The sequence below is a fragment of the Budorcas taxicolor genome, chromosome 6 (assembly GCF_023091745.1).
Source record: "Budorcas taxicolor isolate Tak-1 chromosome 6, Takin1.1, whole genome shotgun sequence".
NCBI classification, from domain to species: domain Eukaryota; kingdom Metazoa; phylum Chordata; class Mammalia; order Artiodactyla; family Bovidae; genus Budorcas; species Budorcas taxicolor.
In genome coordinates this window covers 22,707,597-22,714,261 of record NC_068915.1, presented here as the reverse complement: position 1 = coordinate 22,714,261, position 6,665 = coordinate 22,707,597, and the positions used below count along the sequence as shown (strand labels likewise).

The following is a 6,665-nucleotide window of genomic DNA, read 5'->3' as shown; positions in this document are numbered from 1 at the left end:
GAGCTGTGAACCAAAACCATTTCTACCATCATCACTATAATTCCACCCACAGTGATTATCATAAAGGCCTGACTATGCCCTGTAATTGGAAGTTCTGAATAACTGTCAAAACCAGGAGATTTGAGACCTCACCCAAAACCAATAGGTGTTCAGACTTTCCTGGACAGAAATCAGTTAGTTATGTTCTAGACATCCCAGTTTAGTCTGTGAAGAGGTTTGAGAGTAACTGAGAGCACTTAAATGGAATATACCGATGCGATTTATTTTTATACACAGCATGCTTGGCCCCATGCCGACCCATCATCCCCTCCAGATGCTGGGGCCTGTCCTCAGGGGCTCTGGACCGCTCAACTCTGGACAGCCGCACGGCCGCCGTCTCCGCGCCTCCCGCTTCTCGGGAAGACTCGGCCCCGCAGGCGCTTGCAGGGGGCGTCCCCGTCCGCTTCTGCCCTCGGGGCTCCGGGAGCGCCGGCGGGGAACCGCGGCGTCCCGCCCGCCGAGCGCGCGCCCCTCGCCTGCGCCCCGCAGCGGCTCAGGGGGCGCGCGCCGAGCGCGCAGGCGGGGCCGGGCCGGGGTCGCACGGCCCCACAGGAGTGCGGGCTTTCCCCACCCCCGGCGGCGACCCCACCTCCCGCCCCCGCGCCTTGCGCGCGTGTGTCCGTCTGTCTGTCTGCTCTTTCGACGTCAGTGGGAATTTCCAGCCAGGAAGTGAGAGAGTGAGCGAGAGAGAAAGAGAGAGAAGTGCACCCGCGAGCCGGGGCAGGAAGAGGAGGTTTCGCCACCGGAGCGGCCCGGCGACGCGCTGACAGCTTCCCCTGCCCTTCCCGTCGGTCGGGCCTCGCCGCCGCCGCCGCCCTCGGCCTGCGCCCAGTCGCCGGCCCGGCCCCGAGCGCCCAGCGCAGCCCAGGCCGGAGCCGCCGCGGCCGGGAAGGCGGCGACGCCGCGGCCCCGCAGCCCCGCGCCCGGCGTTCCCTCCTCCCGCGCTGCGGACATGGCGCGGCGCTGACTGGCCCGGCGAGACCGCGCGCCTGCCTGCCGGCCCGGACCCAAGCCGACCCGCCCGGTGCCCGGACCCGCTCCGGCTCCGGCCGGCCGCCGCCTCTCCCTTCCCCGGCCCCCAGGCCCGCGCCGCCCCGGAGCGGGAGCCCCAGGCGCAGGGAGGCCGAGCGCGGACCTGCCAGCAGGGTAAGCCGAACTCGGGCAGGCGGGGGCCGCGCCGGCCCGGCTCCCGCCAGCCGCCCGCCCCGCACCCCTCCGGCCCCGCTCGGACTTCCTCATTCCTGCGCGAACCGTCCGGCTAGAGCGTAGGGGAAGGTTGACGGTGCTGGAGGGGCTCATGGGCTCGGCGAGCCGGGGGCCAGGCACATCCGGGCCGAGCACGGGCCGGTCGGCCGGAGGGCCGCGGCTGCTCGCCCGGGCAGTTCCCTCTCTGTCCCTCCGCCGGGCGGGAACGGGAAGCGGAGGGGAGCTCGGGGAAACTTTTGTTTATACCCACCCTCACTCCCTGCCGGCGGGTGGCTTGAGGATTAGGGTGCGCTTGGGCGCGGAGGAGAGAGGGGGAAGGTGGTTGGTGCAGTGCCGAACCAGATTTCACCTAAGGGCGTTTCATGAAATGAAAGCAGAAGTGCATGTCAGTCCTTTCGGCTGGGAAAGCCCTCCCCGCTCCCCCAGATTGACCGGACAGCCTTATTCCAGAACTCCTACTTCCTAAAGAAGCCCCCAGTTCCCTCACACTCTCTCGCACACCACCCCACCCCCAACCAGGATAGAATATATTCACCTACTATAGGACCTGTGTGTACCTTTCAAAAAATAAGGAGGGCCTAGTACTGATCCTACAGGGACTAGCATTTGAAAGCGAAATACCCACTTAGGACACTTTTGAGACAGTCTGATTATGTAAAACACCTGGACCATGTGTTGTGCATAACTTCTAAAACAAAAATGATATAAGCAAAGCTATTGCGACATTTTAAAATAATAAATTTTAAAAAATAGCTGAGTTTTCGTATACAATTTTGATGAAGTCAAAATATTATCTTTCTCGTCTTCAGAACTTGTCGGTAGACGCGCTGTTCTGAGCATACAGATGACTGCAGTAGACCGTGTATCTGGAAATGCAGAGTATTTTAACCAATAGAGTAAATGTTCATATTGTGTTCTTTTAGTCTATAGGTTGAACAGTAATGAAATTACCGGGAGTGTTGTATGAGAATCAGTGCTAGGTAAAATTTCTCATTAATTTACTGTAGTAAATTAGGAGAGTTGCTTGTAGGATGATTGGTTGGTTGGTTGACCGTGTTGATTATCAAGATTTAAGATCTTTTCGTGGACTTTGTTAAGTAGGGTTTTTTAGCATTGCAGCTAACTAAATAACTATATTTAACTTAAGGGTTTTGTTATAAAGCCCGTAATCTGTGAAAATGACTATGGTATTACTAAAACATTTAATAACTCTGGCATAGAAATGGCTCCTCTACAAACTAGTGATCTTTAGTAAACACTGAAGCTTAGGATTGAGGTAGTCAGTGCTTATTTTTCTGGCAAAATACCTCAATTGAATATTCCTGAGTAGTTTAAATTGCATTTGTGTTTGCTAGAACTTTTAAAAGGGGATCTGATTAAAATAAAGCCCTCAGCTGAAGCATGTTGTTATCCTGATTTTAACATTGTGCTTTCTAGAGATGAGTCCTTTTACTGTTTGATGCGCTAAAGAAATCATATAAATAACTTAAAGCAAAGCATTTTTTTGAGCTTATGAACTGCAGAAGATAGGAAATAAAGAGATTGATTTATCATGTAATTAAATTGCTAAAGTGAGAGGAAATAAAGCAAACAGAGATCTCCTGAATTTACTTATCTGTATTGACATACCTGCAACTCCTCAAAGCCCTCTGGAGCTTATTTAGATAAAATGTCTTCCTAAGCCACGGCCTACTGGGCAAATGTGAACACAAAGAAAGACTCATTATGTGTAGATTTAATGCTGGCAGTGAAATACTGCTTGCTGTGAACAGAAAACCACTTCTAACTTTGAAAGACTTTTTCAGGAAAATGCCCTAATCCAATTAGGGGTTGGTGGCATTTGAAAATCTGTTATCTTTGTTTTAAACTTTCAATTTTATCTTATGTCCTGCAGCTGGCATTTACATGGGCTGAATAAACGCCCCTGTTTTTCAAACTCGTTAGTAAATACTGGAGTTTAGGTACAAAAATAGTTGTTCCCCTTTGTAAGCACTCCTTTGATCTTTGCACTTCCTTCTTCTACCTCTTAAACAAGATCATCTGTAATGACTGATTTGCCCTTAATGAAAGCTCAGTTGGTCTGAAATAGGCAGAACTTCAGATTTAGTGATCACAGTCCTCATATTTCTCTTGTTAGGTTCCTTGGAACAAATTGACACTAGTTGAGAAACTGGTATCTATGGAGCTTGTTTTTACTACTGCTTTCAGACTTCCAGATAACTGATGAAGAAAGTTACTACCTTAACTTAACTTTCAGGGATTGCTCATTGTGGTAGATGGAAGGCCTTGATAAGGAATTGGCAGCTACAGGAATCTTGGACTATCATTCAATCAGCAAGCCCTTATTTTTACCTAATTTATGAGAGGTATTCCCCTGTTCAGAGGAGGTGAAAGTTCTGGCTTCTGGGGGAAGTGGTTACTTCATAACCTTCAATTAGTTTGAACTTGGGAGAAGTAAGAACAGTAGTTGATATTTTGAAACAATACATTTAAAAAATGATATCTGACTTTCTGTATAAATTTTTTATAAAGTAGTCAAAATATCTTTTTTCAGAACTTATTAGTAGAAGTGCTGTTCTGAGCACAGAAATGACTGCTGTAGAAAGTGTATGTGGAAATGCAGAGTAGTTTAACCAGTAAGAGGGAATATTCAGGTTATACTCTTCTAGTCTACTATTAACTAGGAGTGGATGCTTAAGAATCAATGGCTATGCAAAATTTTTATTTCCCTTTTAGTAGGGAGGTTGTTTTGTTTGGCTGATTGGTTTTCTGTTTATACGATAAGTCATATAAAGGTGGCATGATTTATGTTTTAAGAAGAGAAGGAGGAAGGGAAAGAACAGAATTTTCAAGCTAGGAGACACTTTTAAACGTGCTGCCGCTGTATCTATATTTGTTCTATTCAGAGTTAATTGACGGCTGCTTCTTGGTGACCAGAAAACCACACTGAAGCAGTTTACCCTGCGTTCTGGGAATGACTTCTCATTTGCTGTCTTGTATCTCCCATAAATACTAAATTCCCCTAGAGTATTCTTAGAGGTGAGCAAATAAGTCATCAGAAATATACCCAGTTGACCCTGTCACTGCTTAGGAGACTGAGAGTTTTTAAGACAGAGGCATTCATTCATGTTCAGAGAGAAAAGTTGGGACTTGCGACATAGTTTATCAAGTCAGTTTAGTTCCTTGAGCATGATTTTTGTTTTTTCCTTTTAAATCAAAAAAGATTAATATTTGCAACCAGATAATCTAGGGGAGTTAGTAGTTAAGATAATATTACCAAGACACTTATCTTGGCAATATTTCATTAATTAGTATCCAGTGCTTCTCTGTTAGATGAAAAAAAGTAACATTCTTTGCACAATGATGACATTGTTTCATACCTTTGGTGTCTGTTGTTTTAGAGAGGGGTCCTGAATGCAAATTAATATGCTTTCATATTTTCAGGTGAAGTTGGTAGACCTACTCTTGAACATCAACTAACAGCTTAGAAAATAAGTTGTGAAGTGAGATCTTATTGCTTGACTAAAATTAAACCTAAGCAGTTTTACACAACAGTGATACACAGTATGATTTGTTGAAGAGTATAGACTCTTCAAGATTGTAGATTATGGGTGAAAATATTTGTTACATTTAGAATATTAATCCTAAAAAAATCATTGTATTTTAAATTTTTAACATTGTATTTTAAATTTTAAAAATAAATTAGTTTTTTATTATTCTCATATTTTTTACAGTAACTAATCAATTTAATTATCAGTAGTACAAGTTTCAGCTGCATTACTTTCTTGCCTATTTGATATTATAATAATGAAACAGATGGTTTAATTCCCCATTACAGATTGGCTTTTTACTTTTCATTTACATCTCATCATTAGGCCAAAAATCTTACAACCAGCTTTTATTCTGACCCATATGGGGTACTTTTTAATAAATTATTGTTCTAGTGAATTTCAGATGCTCTTTGAATATGAATGTGGTATTTAAGAAGCAAGAATTAGTTTTTTACTTCTTCCCAGAATGCAAGGTAAAATAGTATAATTTTTGTTCTTTGCAGAAAATGGCTGTCTTTTTTTTAAAGCAAACAAAACAGAGCAAAACTTATGGGATTCTTTCATTCAACAAATAGTTGTTGAGTGCTTTCTATGTACCAGTAAGTGCAAAGTGTCAGATACTTGCCAGTATAGATTGGATATAATTTCTTTTTAGTTGGAACTATGGAATTTTGATTTTCTCAGATAGTTATTTTCCTCTCCTTTTTAACGAGTAAGACATAAAGAATTTTACAAAAGCTCCATCAGTCAGAATTTTTTTTTTTTCCATAACTTCTGGGCATAAACAACACACACAGCTAAAATGTTGTCACAGTCTTGACTGTAGGAGTCAAAAATTATATGGACAGTTCAAACATTTCCTACTGGAAAATAAAACTTTGAGTTTTTCTTAGATTTAAGCCTTTGGATACATGAGATTCATTGCATTAGTGCTTGTACATGAAATTTTTAGTTTTTTGCTAACTTGGACTAAAAAAAACCAAAACCTATGTCAAGTTAAGCATTCATCTATAGTAAGAGTTTAATTAACATTAAGGAAATAATTGCTAAAATGAACTTTGTCAAAATAATTATTTTACAAAATTATCATTTTTATTATTACTACTTATTGTGTAGTTTTACTAAACACATCAAACTATATTTCAGTGTCAGGGCAAATGTATCCTTCATTTTTATCTCCAGAAATCAATTCTAATGATATTAAGCATGAAAGAATAAAAATTAAAAGTGATGACAGATTCCCTAATCTATTCATTGGTTCTAGGTTCAAGCCTGCAGTTCATTTGAACAGTGAAAATAAATTGCTTAATTGTCTTGGAAAATATGTCTTCCAAGACAAGAATTTTAGGAATGGAGAAAATGACTTTTTTTTTTAGTGTTTTAACCTGAATCCCTGACTCATGTTTTATTGATGTTTTAAGAACTTTGTCTGTTAGTTCTTAACTTAGGTGTAGGTTTGTTTTCTAAATTAACCATTTATTGGTGTTTGATCATTAAGACTTACAAAGAATGTATTTTTCTTTAAATGGGGGCTAGGTGTGGTCCTATGGAGAAGGCAATGGCACCCCACTCCAGTACTCTTGCCTGGAAAATCCCATGGACGGAGGAGCCTGGTGGGCTACAGTCCATGGGGTCGCTACGAGTCGGAGACGACTGAGCGACTTCACTTTGACTTTTCACTTTTATGCATTGGAGAAGGAAATGGCAACCCACTCCAGTATTCTTGCCTGGAGAATCCCAGGGACGGTGGAGCCTGGTGGGCTGCCGTCTATGGGGTCGCACAGAGTCGGACACGAGTGAAGCGACAGTAGTAGTAGTAGTAGATGTGGTCCTGAGATCAGAGGAAAAGAATCCCTAAAAATGTACAGC

At 43.2% G+C, this 6,665-nt stretch overlaps 1 protein-coding gene across 2 annotated transcripts in view; it reads left to right on the top strand.

Moving 5' to 3' along the window:
- Positions 1-1,103: 1,103 nt before the first annotated feature.
- Positions 1,104-6,665, top strand: part of NFKB1 (nuclear factor kappa B subunit 1) — a 126,098-nt gene continuing 120,536 nt past the window's right edge. For both annotated transcript variants that reach the window (XM_052641638.1, XM_052641637.1), the window contains exon 1: positions 1,104-1,185. The gene's annotated coding sequence lies outside the window, so the exon portion shown is untranslated. The remainder of the gene's footprint in view (positions 1,186-6,665) is intronic.